Source organism: Vicugna pacos, chromosome 32 (assembly GCF_048564905.1).
Source record: "Vicugna pacos chromosome 32, VicPac4, whole genome shotgun sequence".
NCBI classification, from domain to species: Eukaryota; Metazoa; Chordata; class Mammalia; order Artiodactyla; family Camelidae; genus Vicugna; species Vicugna pacos.
In genome coordinates, this window is record NC_133018.1 from 7,810,629 (window position 1) to 7,828,809 (window position 18,181).

The 18,181-nt window shown below is 46.0% G+C and overlaps 1 long non-coding RNA gene across 2 annotated transcripts; it reads left to right on the forward strand.

Annotated features, from left to right (window-relative positions):
• The first annotated feature begins 2,801 nt into the window (after positions 1 to 2,801).
• Positions 2,802 to 7,078, forward strand: LOC140690928 (uncharacterized). Of its 2 annotated transcripts, XR_012066310.1 has the most exons (4): positions 2,802 to 2,974; positions 3,579 to 3,694; positions 4,395 to 4,614; positions 6,411 to 7,078. It is a non-coding gene; the product is annotated as an uncharacterized lncRNA (long non-coding RNA). The 2 variants fall into 2 exon arrangements; XR_012066309.1 differs by lacking the exon at positions 4,395 to 4,614.
• The last annotated feature ends 11,103 nt before the right edge of the window (positions 7,079 to 18,181 follow it).

Sequence of the window (18,181 nt, forward strand, 5' to 3'; positions counted from 1 at the left end):
TTCTGAGGTATAACCTGTTTGCAAGCAAAAAGCATCAAGTTTGGAATCAGGACACTGGGGGCCCAGTCCCCAGGCCCCCCAGGCCCTTTTGAATAAGTCACAGACTCTCTGAGATTTGGTTGACCTTTCTGGGAACCCAGAGGCAGAGGAAATAGCAGTGATTGTGTATTCTGTACAGCAGAAGTTCCCTTAATTCCAAACAAGCCTATATGTAACCACGATACACAAATCAGGTAGAATAGAGATGATCTGATTGAAGCTAGGTCCAGGGAAGAGCCAAACATCCCTCCCCGCCGCCCAGCACACACACTTTTTCTCACCCTGCAGCACCCTCTGATGCTATTTTGAGGAAGAACAGGGCTCTGGGACTGCAACGTGGCAGCCATCAAATTCAGACCCTTTCCTGCTAAAATATTCCAGGATTGTGTTTGTACTTTGACATCCACTGCCTTGTCACTCAATGCATCCTGACCTACAGTGTGGTGTGTGGGTGTGTGTGTGTGTGTGTGTGTACGCGTGTGTGCAGGCACACCACAAACAAATGCTCAGAAAGAAAGCAAAAAGAAGTTCCACCAGCCATTAAGGGGAAATTACATATGCATTCTTCTCTGCCTCCGGCACATTAATAAAAGAGATTATAAAACTGGAAGTGAGTCGAAGCAGGGCAGCCTCACAACAATCGGAAGGCGGGGAGGCAGGGCGGGGATTGGGGGGGGCACTGTTTCCTGTACAGTCATCTGATTTCATGGCCGTTCCCATGCTGAGAGAATCTGTCTGCGGTGGCTGCAGGGAGGACTGGAGCTCATGCATTAAACATCAGGGGGACCCTCACAACATGTGCTGTGGACCAGGAGAAGGACAGGGAGGAAGACAGGCTAGGAGGTGTGCTTGTGACATGCCCCAGCACAGCAGTGCCTGTGGGCAGAGACTAGAGACTGTTTAGTGTGGGCTCCAGAAAAATCTCTGAAAATTGCAAGGTGGGAGATGAAGCAGGGAGTAAAATGCACAGAGTGCAAAGATGTCCTAGGGTCTTGAAGATGGGAGGGCCACCATGGTCACTTTGTCTCTGCAGTCACAGCGAGTGGTAGCTGACATGCCATGAGGTCTGGGCTGGAGACTGGAGGTGGTCATTGGAGGTAACAGATTTATTGGCCCTGATCCTTCACTCCTTGGTGTGTCCTGGCCTTCTGCCATGGGACTTTGAAGTCCCTCCTCCTGTAGGGTACATCTCTGTCCACTGACTGAGCTTGAGCACATGCCTGGCTTTGGCCAACGGTATAGGAATGGAAGGGCCAAGCTGCTAGTTCTGAGATGAGACCTTAAGAAACTGTGTATGTTTCTACCTCTTCTCTTGCACCTCTGTCCTCCCCAGGTTCTGGCTAGATCGCTGGCCCACAGATAATGACAGACATGTGGAGCTGAGCCAGACACCACCTGCAGCTGAGACTTGCCCCAGCTGACTCACAGAATAAAGCTAGATGAGAATACCTATTGTTGTTGGCAACTGAGCTTTAGTGGCTGTTTGTTACACAGCAACAGCTGACTAATACAGTTATCTGTAAAGTCATGTGTTTCATTCACCTATTCATTCAGTAACTATTTTCTGAGTATTTCCACACCAGGCATTTTTGTAGGCAGCAGGGATAGAATGGTTACTAAGAAATCTGTGAAAATGGGCCAAGATTTCAGATTTATTAATTCAAGGATTAAACACCTGCCATGTGCCAGGCATGGAAATAAGTGCTGCAATTCCAGTGGCAAGTGAACTATATAAGACCCTGGACTCAAGACGCTTACAGACAGCACATAAAGCAAACAACAAAATAGAAAATTCCCAAAGAGTGCTGATGAAGAAGGTTTTCTCTTCCCTTTAAATTAGCTACTGTCCAGCAGAAAAGTCAAGAAAGTCAGTAAACCATTATAATAGGAAGTGTTAATTACTAGGATGGGATACAGGCAGCTCAGAGGAAGGACCTTATGCAGCTTTGGGGCGGGGGAGACAGGAAGAAGGGAAGTGAAGGAACATATCTGAGCCAAACCCTGAACTTCAAATAGTTTGAAGACAAAGAGAGGAAGGGCAAGGATGGAGCACTAGAAGAAGGCACAGCAAGAACAAGGGTAGGGAGGCAGGAAAGAGCATGGTGCCTGAGAGCTAACACAGACTTCTGGTATTCCATTGGAAAAACAGAGTGTAAGAGGCAGAGGCAGGAGATGAGAGGCTGAGAGGGACCACAGCAGGAGGGAGTCTGGGTGCCAACCTGAGGTGCTTTGACTGGATCCAAGGAAGGGAAAGGGCGACAGAAGAGTTTGAGCAGGAGAACACTGTATGATTGCCATCTGAGAATTTTAGAAAGGTGGAGGGGCTGGGGCGAGACCAGAGGCAAGGAGGCCAGAAGGAGGCTGAGCAATAGTCCAGGGGAGGAAGGAGGACACCCACGTGGGGCAACATGGGGATGAGAGATGGCCCCACACTTGGAATTACAGAATCAGCAGGGTTTCTGGAGCCACTAAGTTCCATCCACTCCTTTACAAACACTGGATCTTAGAGAAGGTGCTGATATATGACCGAGTCTCACAGCAGGTGAGTTTGGGACTGGACTAGTCCTCAAACCCCAAGCTCACTCCATGACCCCAATCTCCACCATTTGATTAGTAACAGTCATGACAAGAACAACAATAATTACTTTGATTTAATAACTGAGCCTCTGTGATGTCATAGGTTCTGTGCTAGAATGTGTAAAATCTCACAGAATCCTCCCAACATTCTGAAGAGTGAGAATTCCCCACTTTATAGATGAGAAGCCAGGGGATCAGGAGGCAAAGCCCCCTGAAGTTGAGCATCAGTGTCTGTCTTAATCTGCTTGGGCTGCTGTAACCAAATCCCAAAGACTGGGTGGTTTCAAGGACAGATTTCCTTGTCACAATTCTGGAGGCTTGGGAATTCAAGGTCAAGGCACAGTAGATTCTGTTTCTGGTGAGGGCTCTCGTCCTGGCTTATAGGTGGCTGCCTTCTCATAGCTTGTGCACATCACCTCCTCTATGTGTGCACATGAAGAGAGAATGTGTGTTTGTGTGTGTGTGTGTGTGTGAGAGTGTCAGAGAGAGAGCTACCTTCTTATTATTATTTGGGACACATCCCATCGTGGCGGGCCCACCCTCACGACCTCACCAAAACGTACTTACCTCCTAGACCCCACCTCCAAATACCATCACATTGGGTGTTAGGGCTTTAACATTTGAATTTGAAGGGGGACACAAACATTCGATTGATAACAGTATCCTCCTTGCGGGTAACAGTGCAGTTCTGGTATAGAATTATGGCAAGGGCTAAATGAAGTGAGGAGTAGAAGTGCCTGGTGCATAGAAAGCGCTCAGCAAAGAAGAGTGACAACAAAAATGATGACAGCGACAATGATGATGATGATGATGACGGAGTCAGCTCTGTACCCAGGTCTTGACTCCACGGGGTGACTTTTGGCAAATCACCTAACTCTTTGGGCCTCTGTCTCCCCCATCTCCCAAATGAAGACTTTTTAGTCTAGGGCAGTGATCCTCAGAGTGTGTTCTCTGGCCAGCAGTGTCCCCACCACTTGTGAGCTTGTCAGGAATGCACATTTCTGAGCCCTCCCTGGACTGACTCGATCCGAACCTCTGGGAGAAGCACCCAGCAATCTGTGTTTAACAAGCCCTCCTGGTAAGTGTGATGCGTGTTCAAGTTTGATCTGGTCTAGATAACTGATTTTTCCATTTTTCTAATGTGACATAAATGCCTTCTTGTAAACGGGAGAAGGCAGGTACATAAAGCAGATAAAAGCAGCAGTGCCGGGTTGGAGCAGAAACCAGGGCCCACAGCTCTGTGCCTTCTCCCAGCCTTGCCCACGTCAAGGCCACGGTGATGTGCAGGCTCTCTCCACCTCGTGTCAGTTCCTCCTGCCAACCAGAGCCCGACACTCCCCCCGCCCGCCTCCCTCCCTCCCTCCCAGCCTCCATTTCTGTTGACAAGCTCCATAAAGTATGGATTTGTTGTGGCCTCGTGCAACCTGGTCTATTTCTTCTCTCCTTCTTTATTTTTTTTTTAAATAGGTTTGAGCCTGTAATTCAGTTAATTATTTCCCAGAGCACCAGTTTGGTGGCTACGGCACAGCACGAGTCAGGGGAACAGAAGACAGGTCCTCGGAAGCTTCTTCCCAGAAAATCTAATTTCATCATTGAGAAATCTTCTGTCTTAAGCAGCCTCCGCCACCATCATAAATTTACATATTCTATATGCCGCAGCCGGAATGCACTGGGCCCTATTTGCATAATGCTGCTGGGGGGTGGGGGCTGGTGCTTCTCTTGAACCCCAGAATGCAGAGGGAGCAAGGAAGCAATTATTAAGCTGTAGACACTTGCAGGGAGAGAGGCCTCAGATGGATTTCACCTCCAAACCTCATTCACCGCCTGGGCTGCTCATTACCCAAGGCCTGGGTCCCAGGCTGACGGTGGATCCAAGGGCCCGGAACATCAGCGAATCGTTCTTTGGGTTGTTTAAACCCAGGCCAAGGCTGGATATGGGTGAGCTGCTTCGATTTTCCAGTGTTGATGGTTGGAGCAATCTCATCCCTTTTCCCACAAGTAAGTTTGTTTCTTGGACGGTTTTGTCAAGTTCCCTTTGCCAACACATTCCTGCCCTTTTCTGTAACACACTTGAAAACACCTACAAGACAGGTGGACAAGTCTGCCCACCTCCTCACTGACAACGCACTAGAAATGCTTAATTAAGAAAATGATCTTGAACAAACTCCCAGTTGGAAAACAGCACATGGAAACAGGAATTCTCTCACGGCGAGATGGTCCTGCCTGACATCTATCCTTCTCCAAACTTAGGCTGCCTGAGAAGGTGGTGTCTTCCCTACTGTTGGCCTCTGGAGGGGGGACAATTCTGTATACTTAGACTCAGGGTCTCAGACTAGGGGTCCTTTGATGTTCCAGGAACCATAGGCCTCTATCTGTAGTTCCTGGATCTTCCAGAGCTTGAGCTTGACCTCTGAGTTACTCCATGACCTGCCACTCCCAACATCAGTAGCTCACAGGGGCCATTTCTGACTGGGGACAGGGGGGAGGGCGCCATCCTGGTTTTATGCCAATGTTGATGTAAAAGGCTTCCTTTTGTGCTCAGGGCTCAAAGCACAAGCCTTGAGCACAGGGTGATCTCCTTGTTGGACTTCAAACCCAGCCCTTCCTGACCATATTTTAAGACCAGTGTAATTCATGAGACACCCAACCAGAAACCCACCACTGGTTCATTCCTACAGATGAATTCCATGGGCATATGTGCCAGGTGATGCCAACAGAAGTGTTAGGCACACTTGCTAAATTTTCTGACAGAACAAAACATCATCATGGGGAAGGTGGAAAGCAGGTCGCTTTACTTCTGATATTTAATAATAGACTGGGCAGCTTTAACTCTTTCCAACAAACATCTTCTATTTCTGGGGAAGTGGAAATACATTTGCAAAGATCAGTTTCACTTCTGGCTGCCTTGATTCTCAAAACTGGCAGAGTTCATCAGAGATGCCATGACATCAGAGATGACCTATGGCATGAAAAATTCACTCCACGCCAGTATTTGAACAGTGAGCCAGTTGTTGGAAATTTAAAACAGCAGGGATTTTTACTGAGGGAAAAAAAAAAAAGTATGCATCTCCACTTACTAAGAGGTACCGTCTCCTCAAAAGACCTCAACATTTTGTCCTCAGCACTGACTGTCTCATTGCAAGAATTTGGAGGGAACTCACTTTTTCCATGATTGCATCCAACATTGAATTATTTCTCCAAGCAAAGGAGATTGCTCCTGATGAGCCAAACTCAGGACTTCAAAAGCAAAAATGGTGACTTTTCCAAAGGAAACCATCTTAGCACATAACTGGGGCCAGTGTTTCAGAACAACAGATGGTCTTTAAAGTTGGAGTCCAGGATTTAGACGTGGGCGTGTCCTCAAGTGAGTCCTTAAATTTTTAAGCCACGGTTTCCAGACCTGTCAAGTGAGGACAGTAACAGTACCTGCTTCCTTATTGTCATTAGAGGAATTAGATGAGCTAATAATATATAGTAGCTGAGTCACAGGAAGGTTAAATAACCTGCCAAAAGTCACAGAATGTTAATGGTACAGGTGAGGATCTGAACTTAGGTGCGTGTTTAGCTATCATACAGCATGCCAGAATGCTGGCACAGGAACGTGGATGGCTGGTACTTACAAGTCCAGTCATACCAGCTGGCTTTCTGAGCTGAGCTGCTGAAAGGACCTAGGGTAGGAGGTCTTCAAAGGAACACCACATGGTCACTGAACTGATTACCTGGTTTAGAAACACAGGTCAGAGCTGTTTCCAACTAGCCCTAGTTAAAGATCCAACTTTTCTTTCATTTTACAGGTAAGGACCCCTTTGCTTGCCATGAGATGTGAGTTACTGTGGTAAAGGAAACAGGAGATGAAATGGCAGGAAAAGCAAACGTACGAAAAAGAGGAGTTGAGCTTATAAAACCTGTCACCCGAGCTGGCTCCTTTGAATGGGCCTGAGTCACTGTGTCGCCAGCCCCTCGAGTTCATGTCACAGCATGGCTCAGCCATGCTTCAGGCAAGCCTGTGACTGTCTTCCCTGTGCCCCTGCCATGAAGTCGCAGCCTCTGAGTGCAGGTACGGTGCTGGAAATAAGTGGTGTCTATGCAAAGCAACAGCATGCAGAAAGTGGAGAAAACACTTGCATAGTATGGAAACACAAGAGCTCACCTAATTAAGAATCAGCAGGGCTACAATTGCTCGTTTGACAGTACCTCCTACGACCCAGAGATCCCACGTCTAGGTACACACGGAACCAAAATGAAAACTGAAAACACACGAGCCCTGAAAGATGTGCATGCGCACAGCGGCACTCTCTGTGATAGCCTAAAACTGAGAACCCCCCAAATCTCCATCCACATTTCAACGGAAAGATTGTGTCATATTCCCAGAAAGGCATACCGCATAATTAGATTGGCAAATCCAGCCCACGGTTGTATCCGACCACTTCCGGTTTTGTAAATAAAGTTTTATTGGAACACAGCCATGTCCCTTCATTACCTCTGGTCTCTGGCAGCCTTCGCTCTACATGGCAAAGATGAGCAGTTACGAAAGAAACAGGATAGTCTGCAGAGCCTTGAGTATTTACTGTCTGGCCCTTTCCAGAGAAAATCTGCCAGCCCTTGCTATATAAAAATGAAAATAAACAGTCCTTCTCTGGGCAACGTGGATGATTTTCAAAAACACAACATTGAGTGAAAGAAGCCAACGCAAATGAGTACCAGTTGCACAAGTGCATTTATGTGAAGTGCAAAGACAGGCATCACTATGCTGCATTGCTGTAAGACAGGTGCCCGTGGAGGATAGTAACTGAATGGGGCACATGGGAACTCATGGGCACGGGGAACGTTCTGCTAATTCTCCATCTGGGCGGCACTTCCATGAGTGCTCACTGCATGACAACCCAACAAGAGGTACAGAGATGATGTGCACTCTTTTGTGTACGTATGTTGTTCATCAATAAAATTTTTTAAATAAAAAATAAAATTTAAAAAAAAAACGGTGGGAGTAGATCAGAATGCCAAGTATTTTCTCAATGTATTTCCTGGGCAGAAAGCTCAAATAACAGATTGTCAAGTTAGAAAACAGATAACTTTAACTTTTACATGCGAGCACACACTTATGCATTCACTCTACAAATGTTTATTGTTCACACACCACGTGCCAGGTGCTGGGAATTCAGCAGTGAGGGAGATAAGATGCAGCCCCTGCCTTCTCAGCATTTAGATGTACACTCACACGTGTCCACAGAGCCTGATGCATCTGCACAACACACACTCCAACATGAACCTGCCCACACGTGTGCCTCGCACCCACATCCGCAGCTGTGTTGTTCTCAGGTGGACACTTTTCTGCATCTTGCTCTCTCTCCTGTCACCAGAATCATCACCACTATCATCACCACCTCCCTCAGACACCGAGACTGATGGATGGAGCTCAGTTTACCCAACATCACTCAGAAAGTCTGCATCCTCAGAGGGCCATGGACCTGTGCTGGCCAAGACCACAGCTTGGTCCCAAGGTGGAATGGGTCAGACCAGGTGGTTTCCCCCAGGTCATATCTGGCATCTGAGATACCTGGGGGTCAGAAAGTGGAGACTAAGGGCTGGGGGGGTGATCTGCAACCCAAGATGCTCTCTGATGGTCCCTAGATTTCCTGCTGGGCCTCCTGCCTTCAGTGTGTTCACCAGAGCTTCAGTCTAGTGGTCAGGGACTGATATACATAGAGGTTAGATATTTGCATTCCGTGTCCTTGAACGAATGACAGAATGTCAGAGCTGGAAGGTCACGAGCCCAAGTCCTGTGTGTTGTGAATAAGGAAACGGAGATCCCGTGATGGGTGGAGCTGGCTCAGAGTTCCACACTCAGGCAGGGCTGGGTCTGCCAGTCTCCAGCCAGGAGCCTGTCCCTTACTTCAGGCGAATAAATGTCTCACTGCTGAAATGCCCACACTGAAAGGGGATGGCTGATCATACTCCAATGGCCTCATCACTTAGAACAATCCAGCTCCTTCCTCCTTTCTGTTCCTCCAACATCGCAAGTTCCCTCCCACCTCAGGACCTTTGCACATGCTGCTCCCTATACCTGGAGCACACTTCCTCCTGTGTTCACGGGGCTAACTCCTTCTTCTCCTTAGTATCTTAGCACAGATGTAACCTTCTCAGAGAGGTGTTTCCCAATTGTCTAATCTCAGCGAGATACCATCCCCCTCCACCCAGTCTTCCTCTACCTCCCTTATGTGACTTTCTTCACAGCACTCAACACTATCTGAAATTATTTATCTACTCTGTGAGCTCCATCAGGGCAAGAATGGCCTTCTTGCCCATTGCTCTACACCAATGCCTCCAAGAAGCTTAACGTATCATAAGCATTTAGAATATGTAGAATGAGCGAATGAATGAATGAATGAATGAAAAGAGCATCTAGACCAGAGTAGCTCACAAAGCAGATTCAGCTCTGGGAGGTGCACGCTCCCTCGGCCACCCTGATTAAGACATCTCCAGCGTCAGCAACAGCTCCTGGCTTCTTTGTATACGGAAGCATATTGACCAAGGGCTGATGGGACACTGGCAGCAATTTGTGTTTACTTCTCTGATCAATATGCATCTCAGTGCTCACCCCAACACAATCTATTGCTGATGGTTATTAATTACAGGGCCTTCCTTTTCTCACATCTCTTGACCCCTCACAAAGTTTGTTCTTGTCCATCCTCGGCTTTGGGGATTTCCTAGGCCTGTGGCTGAGGTCAGGAGGGGGCCCAGGAGTGTTGTTTATTTTCTTCTCCTTCTGAACTCGATGTTTGAATCGTAGGTCTAGACTCTGCCCCATTCCCTCCTGTGCGCTTTGGAAAAAGCACCTGTTGAGAGGGCAGGGTGGAAATGTTGTAAGAAAAAGGGCACCTTGGTTCCAACCTCAATTCTGCCCTTCACTTGCTGTGTGTCTTTGGCCCCATCACTTCCCCTGTCTTGGCCTTGATTCTACTCCCCTTCAAAATAAGAAGGCTCTCAAATATTCCCTCAAGCCTGATTCTTTAGGATTCTTCAAGTTTGGGATTTCTCATGAACAGCCTCCACAGCTTTGATTCCAGAAGGGTCAAGCAACCCAAAGTTTTGTCATCTTTCTTAATTGGGGACTATCCATCTCTGTAACCTCTGAATAGTGTACCCTCATTTATTCATTCAACAATCACTCATGCTTTCAGATACACTTCTAACAGACACTTTTTGGGGAACTGCACATGTGCTCAGTCACAGTCACTGTTAAATAAAAGTCACTCCATCCCCTGGTCATTTCATTTGAGTCTTCCAAGAACACTGGGCATAAAACTCTATCATCTCTGTTGTACAGATGAGGAAACTGAAGCCCCACCATGGTCAAGGACTCACACAAAGTCACACAGCTAGTGGGTGGTTGAACTAGAATTTAAACCCAGAGCTGTCTGGCTTAAAGTCTGTCATCTAACCATTCCAACTGAAGACCCCAACCCTAAAATCCTCACCTCTTCTGCCCTCTTTGAAGAGAGATTCCTGGAGGTGTACTTGGCCATATGCCGTTGCTTTTCGTCAAAGGTAGAAGCACTTTAGAAAAGGGAGGTGGTCGTTACAACACTGAACCAACGCGTGGGTGGTGTATGGCCTGGAGAAGTTCACAAACTAGGTGTAATTAGTTGCCACCAATTAACTCTGCACCACAGATCCCTCCCTCTTGGCACCTAAGTCCTTCAGAATCAAAAAGACAGATGACCCAGGTCATATGTGAAGAAAGAAGCTATGCACCAAATACCATTTACTATGCAAAGCAGATTCCTTTTTCCTAGAACGTGCTGATGTTGAGACACGGAAATACATTCAAATTAACCCCCGAGCTATTCCTCTTCCAAATTCCCCATTTAGGGTTGACTCTCTGGCACAGGATATTACTAATTCAGAGATTCAGGAAGGCATACTGATTACCCTGGATGTGTATGAGGGCTCCACCAACCCACTGTTTGATGCAGGGTGGAAATCAGAGCTCAAGGCACAAGCTCCAGTCCCCAGTGCAGCATCTATGGTCCCCCAGGACCTGGCTCCAACCAAATTTGTTCACGAACTCATTAAACAAATATTTATTGAGCACCTACTATATGCCAGATACAGTTCTCGGTGCTGGAGATACAGTAGTGAATAAGCCAGTAGGAACTCCCTGCCCTCCAGGAATTTACATTCAAGTGGGAGAGAAAGATAACAACGATAATAAATTAAATCTCACAGTAGATGGAGAGAAGGGTTATGAAGAAAAACAAAGCAGGAACAGGCAGCAGACAGTGCTGTGAGGTGAGAATTATGAATCAATAGGGTTATCACGGAAGATCTTCTAAGAAGACAGTTGAACCAAAACTTTATTCCAAGTCTACTGAAATGATCTAAAGAAGGCTGATGGGGGCTCCTGCATGGTAGAAACAGTGGAGGTGCAAAAGGAACTCAGAGCCTCTCCAGACGTTTGGAAAGTACAGCCCACAGTGTTTGCAATGAAAAGTAGGGGACGGAATAAAGGGAAGTATCAAAGACAACTCCAAGGTGTCCTGAGCCCCCCGGGAGGGTGGATCTGCCACCTGTGATGGATATGTCAGCAAGTAAAATTGGGGGGGGGTAGTGCAGGTTGGGGCATAGCAAGTTTGAGGTGCATACTTGACATTCAAGTGGAGTTGGCACGCAGGCCAGATCATTTCCTTACAGATCTTTTACTCCATGAAAGTCTCTGCTGTATACCTTTGCCCACTCAGAACCTTGACCCAAAGGGCCCTCCCCATCTCACCTGGGGCAGAATCTGGATACTGCCCCTCTTCATAAATCTCCCAGCCCCTCTCCTTACAGCTTTTCTGGGCACCTGCTCTTTCCTACCAGAACCTAGCAGGCTGATGAAAGAGAAAATATGTAAGAGTTGGGCAGGGGATGAAGGGAGGCACTGCCCTCATATCTCATGAGTGACCTCAGGACTCCTCGGGAGTATGTTGACCTGCCTTCTCCCTCTGCCTCCTGAGGACCCCAGTCTCTTCTTGAGAGTCACGGGCCTTTTCACAATATGCCTTTATCAATATGATTCCAATAAACGTTTCAGTTCCGCATATAAATTCTAGGGCCTGGCTGCCCAGCGGAGGCGACCTGCTCAATCAGCAGACCATAAAGATGTAATAATGCAATTAAAAGGTATGGCCTGTCACCCTCATAAAGCTGGAGATCAATGCGGGGGTGGGGGGAGCTGAGGACATCAGGGAGAGTAGTCTGGCTTCTCTGCAACGTCAGAAGGATGAGGAAACTAGATGATTCAACAGGACCAGGGAATGAGATTCCTGGACCCTAAAGAGGTTCCAGCTCCAGCCTGGGGTCCCCTCTTGGGCCTCTGTCCTCTCTCAGTGGGCTGGATGTCAAGAGATGTGGGATCCATCTCCAGGTCACACTCAGGGACTTTGAAGTTTTAAACAAGTCCCTTCAATTCTTTAAGCCTCCATCTCCCCACCAGTATAGTGCATATATTGATAATACTACCTTCTTCACAAGGTTGTTGAGACAGACCAGATCCAGAGACTTTTAATGCTGGAGGGGTCCTAAGTCCACAGACTGCAAAGTCAAGTACCCACAGGGTCTAGGCAAATGGTAGTATGAGCTGGACCACGAGAGCTGCAGAACCTCTTACCACTCACAGAATCGTAATCAATTTGAGTGGAAGGAATCTCAGATCAAATCTTCTCCATCTTGTTTACTGCACAGATATAACATTGAGATCCATGCAGGGTGAGAGACTGCCTGAAGCCCAAGAGTGCATCACTGATGGAGGTGGAACCAGAAGTCAAATATGCTGACTCCAAATTTCGTGCATGTCCCGCTCAGATGCCCAAGGAAAAGAGGCTGAGAGTAGGAGTGAGAATCACTGAGAGAGAGAAAGGATGAACCAAAATTTACTTGCAGACAGAAGAGAGTCAAGGTGAGATGGACCAAAAATGCCAAGTTGTCTGAAATGATGGGCTCCTGTGGATGACCTTGGAAATTATGAACCTGGAACCAGAGAACGCTAAGTTCAAGTCTTATGTGATATATTGCTTACAAAACTGGTCCTACTTTCTATCCCTCTGTGTGTTTGCCATTTGCAATGTGTCCTTACAGTTCCTTCAGTTGGGAAGTGGAGTCTAATTCTCTATCTTTTCAGTTTGGATTGTCCATCTGGTGGAGGAGATTGTGTATCTTTTCCAAGCCTGGGCCTCAGGAGGCCTTATGCATCTATGTTCTTTATTTTGAAATCAGCTCATCTACCATGAGTCTGCTGTAGGATAAAAAACACATGGTTCTTAATCCCCATCAACCAAGCTCAACAGTCAACCAAATAACAGACTTAAGCAAGGCCATCCTAGACCATCTAGAAGCATGAGTGGGTCCAATAATGATTAGCTGAGCCCAGCCAAGATCAGAAGAGCCACTAAGTTGACCTGTAGACTTGTCAGCAATAATAAGTGCTTATTGTTTGAAGCCACTGAGCTTTGGCATTGTTTGTTACTCAGCAATAGCTAACTGATACACCTTGGTTCCCTTACTTTCTAGCCTTATAATCTCGGGAAACTTCCTTCACCACTTCAAGCCTCAGTTTCTCCATTTAAAAAACAGCGGTAATGATGACAATAATGATAACACCAACCCACCAGGGTATTTGTGAATATTAAACAAGAGAATGTATTCAAGGCTAAAAGCTTAGTATCTGGCATACAGTGAGTGCTCAATAGATGTTGATTTCTTTCTTCCAGGAAGCCATGCCATAGCCTTGGTCCACCAAAAGATTAGAGGATATGTGGTTTGCAGCCAGGAACCCCCATTTCAAAAGGACTTGTAACTAAACTGAAACTAGGCTAATAGATCTTGGAATTCCAAACCGAAATCCTTAGGTGTCCCTGGACTCCTATGGAACCCCTGGCCTGCAGGCTAGTCAGGACAGGGGCAGTGCCAGGGCAGGTGGCCTCGATGCCGGCTGAGTTCAGCAGTGCAGTTTGCTCTGCCTGCCAGAGCTTGCATGTTTACATACATCCCATAATTACCATCTGCACAGCCAGCGGCATTTGTTGCAAATGGGCCGTTTCCATCTGTTGAAGCAATTTCCTCAGAGGAATTTGCATTGATCACTTTTTTATGCAAAGCTTTTGTATAGATCATTTTTCCCCCCATTGGTTTTTAATAGGTCTAAATACTTGAGGGGCAGGGAGGGGCCTCAGAAAGAAGGAGGTGGAGGGCTGGAGAGAATCCTGGCAGGGGGAGAAGACAGGGTAGGCTGCTCTCCCACAAAACTCCACCTGTATTCCTCATTTGTAGTGACCCAACTCAACCACTGTTCAGGACCCCAGCCCAGGTAATGCCATTTCAAATATTTATTGTTTGCCTTTATACTTGAGCTAGTAGCTCGTGGTTAATGGAGAGGCCTTGGAATGAGGGGAAAATGGGGCGTGGTAATTAGCCAAGCAACTGGTGACTCCAGCTCAGAGCTTCGTACCTGAGAGAACCAGATGGACAATTTTGCATATTTTTGACAGCTGTAATGAACAGGGCAGCTCCGTATTGATTAAATGTCTGAGAAATTAGTGCAACCCTCTGGAGCTTCATTATTTACTATTTCTGCTCAAATTCTCAGCAAAGTTTACACAAGCAGAAGTCTGCAGTAAGAGAAGAGGGAGAAGAGGAGACAGCTGAACAAAAGGATAAATGCTTTCTAGGGGCCCCAGCCCAACAAATGCAAGAACGGAGGGGTGACTGTGGTTTTTGACATTGAGCTTCTGGAGGGTAAAAATCTTGGTTGATTCATTTTTGCACCCCCAGTGTCTAGCACGAGACCTGGCACAAAGTAAGCTCCCAGGAGATGACTGGCCCTAGACTGGACCTAGAAATAAAAATCTAAATTCAGGACTCATTTAGAGATTTGGGGCTCAATAGGCAGATGACAGACAGTGCCTTTAAAGTAGATTAAATCATGTCCTTGAAAATATAATTATAAATCTTTAGTAAACAAAAAATTCATGTGCACGGAAGTGATGTCCCTACCACTACCTCAGCCCCACATCGATTCTCCCTTGAGAATCAAGACACTGAGTGGCCAAGGGATGCTGGATAAATAAAACAAGACTGTTCTAAATATTCCCCAACAAGACTCAGATGGAGTTTTTCAAAAGTATGGTCTGCAAAACACCTGCATCACAATCAGCTGGGAAGTTGATTACAAATGTAGATTCTTGGGCCCTGTTAAAGAAAAATATTATTCAGTCACTTGTTTAAAAATGGTGAGGAAGACCTCATTCAAGGGAGTGGGGAAGCTATAGTTACCACAACAGGGATTTTGCAATAGGTGAGAGAGACTGGGCTCAACTCCAAATTAATACAACAAGCAAAAGTGGGAATTTATAGCCAAGGGGCAGAATTGGGGGCGGGGTTGGGGGGCATCTGTGAATAGAAAATTATTAAGAGGTAGGGTAATTCTTTGCTAGACTGACCTAACAGGATTCTTGCTGAAGGCAGGCCAGAGTGGTTAAGATATCAAAGGTTGGGGGTTAGGAATTCGATAAGATATCGAGGGTGATCAGAGCAAGGATGGGGGGTTTTGGCAAACCGACGCAGCAGGAGTCTTACTAAAACTAGAATAAGTGGATCAAGGACAGAGTCCATGATCAGAGTTTAATCAGAAAGAGGACTCAGAGGAGCCTGACTCAAATTTGGCCAAAAAAGGGAGCTTTTGTCACTTCCAAGAATCAACAGGTTAAATAAGTTTCTAAGGGGCTTCTGATATGCTGAAGTCAGAAGATCACTGTGGGCTCTGAAATCCTGGATTAGAATCCTAGCCTCTTACCAGTCATGTGACCTGGACAGGTCAGAGTTGCCCAATGAAAGGCCTTGGAGCTGTCCCTGGTACCGCCCTGGGCTTCTGGGCCTCACTCTACTAGTGTGTTTTTCCCACCCTAACTCATGACCTCTCTTCATTCAATAAGCCATGTTTGGTCCTTTCCATTGGTGTCTGGTCTCCTGTGCATGACCTCATGCTAGGAACACACGTTCTGAAACTTCTGTATATGCTCTGACCTGTCTCATTAGTCTTTTTAGATACCTCTCCTACTTGATTCCATAGGTCTGGCCACCGTTCACCTAACACCTATTGATTCCAGTCTTTGGCAGATGTGTTCACTGCAACATAATCTCAACACCTCCATCAGGAGAAGAGAGAGAGAAATCCCAAGTGGGAGTCTAGGCATTAGACAGATAGGCAGATTGGTCTAAGTGACCTATTTGCTATACTTTTTTTTTCTATTGTCACATTCACAGAGGTGAATCAGGTCTTGAATAGCACAGTAAGCCTTCAATAAATGTTGAAAGGATGGAGGGAAAATGAACAGATTCGATAAATGACAGATATGATGGAAATGATGATGATGATGATGATAACAATGAGGATGCTGACAGTGGGGAAAGTGATGATGGTGATGGCTCCATTTTACCACAGGCCCCAATAAAGATTTACTCATTTATATCAATGGCTCCTGAAGACATTTGGGTTTGAGACCACAGTTTATTAGCAGGATGGAGAAATGGATGGATGGATGGGTGGACGGATGGATGGATGGATGAATGGATGGTGGGAGGGAAGGAGCAATAAAGGGATGGAGGGTACAGATGTGGAGGGAGAGATGGAGGGGTATATGGATGGATGAATGGATGGGTGGAAAGAAGACAAAAGGGAAGGTTGGAGGGAGAAAGGAAAGAAAGTGAGATATTAAAAAAAAGAAAATAGTGAAGACTAGAGAAAAAAGAAAAATGGGGAGAGGAAGAAAACTATAAATTCTATTGTGCTGTAAACACTCATTAAGCAAGACTAAGAGAAAATGAAGTAAATTCATACAATGCATCATGGAATATTACTGTACTTCATTTACTTTCCCTCCAATTAGGTAAAAAGCCTATTCTATTAAAGGTTACCCTTGCAGATCCAGACAAAATTAACTCCTGGTGCCTCATCCAGGCAGCAGGGCAATTGATTCTTCCCCCTAATCCGTTTATTTCATTAGCAATACATTTATTTGGTACATGCATTTTGCCACACTGTGGCAATGAAATGTCCCTGCAAGGTGTGGGGCATGGGGGAGCTCTTGGAATATTAACCAAATTGCTATTACCGCCATGGCAGTGCTTAAAGATCATATGTAAATCAAATGTCAGGGAAGAAAATTGTAGCGAGGGCTGTCAGGAAACAATTTAGCGGTGGTTAAAGGCACAGCTCATGGCTGGGTGAATTGTGAACTTTGCAAATGGAAAACCAAGGCAGCTTCCACTGTTAAGGCTGATAAGACCCGGAGGAAAAAGAGTGGAGAGGCTGGAGAAATGTTGGATATTTGTACCCTGCAAAAATGAAAACAAACAAACAAACAAACAACGGATTCGCTCTTAAATATTCACAGCCAGATGCTATGGTGCATTCCCACTGAAAGTGAATTTGGCCTACTGAAGAATTTCACCACCATTTCTGCCCTTTTCATTTAGAAAGCGGCTTTAATTTCATGGAAAAAGCAGTTGTTTAACAAAAGATAGTGTGGGCTCTTTATTTTCCCAGACTTCTAGTAATTGGTTTTCATGTTGCAAAATAGATGATGATGATTTTTATATCACATGTCCCAGGGATGTTTGACCTATAATTCTTTTCTTGGAAAGTTATCCTGATGAGTTGATCTTGTGTGTGTGTGTGTGTGTGTGTGCGCATGTCTGTGTGCGTGTGTCTGTGTGTGTGTGTGTGTCTGTGTGTGTGTGTGTGTCTCTGTGTGTGTGTCTCTGTGTGTCTGTGTGTCTGTAAAATGACTGGAAGGTTACTTTGTCAAGGTTCAGCCACTGCTCAAGGTATTTCAAGCAGGAAGGGATTTAATAAAAGGAGTTAGAAGTTTCCTTAATTGTTGGAAAGAAAGAAGGTGACACAGCTCAGGAAACCCAGAAGCATAGGAATCCTGGGAAGTATTCATGGGAAATGTTGGTTGCATGTCTTCTAGATGCTGACTATTCCCAAAGTTAATGTAGACGCTACCTGCAGAACCCATGCCTTCCTTTTCCCAACATCTTGCACCTGCCTGCAGCCCCTTCTTGGGTATTATGGCTTCTCCTTCTTTCCCACCTTTCAAATCTCATCCAAGGGCTTCTACTTCTTTCAGACAACTCTCCTCTCCAGAAACTGCATTTCATGGAGAGAAAATTGCTTTGGAACTCAAATCATGACTCCAGCAGCAGCAAGGATACCTCGGGCAAGTCAATTCATCTCTCAGAGCCTCCCAGTTCTGATGTGCGCTATAATAGTACCTGGTCACAACAGAGATGTTGTTGGGACAAAGTGTAAAAATATCTCGGTACCTGGCACATAGTAGGTGCCCAGTCAATGCCAATTGCCTTTTTTTGTCCTCTTCCTTTTACCCTTGTGCCTCCCTGGTGGGGTTCATTTGAAGCCAATTTCCTCCACAGAGATATTGCCGGGGCACAGGGAGGAAATTCCCAGGGTTCTGGGTCCCCCTGGGAAAGTCCTCCTTTAAAGAAAGCCATTAAGGATTTAAAT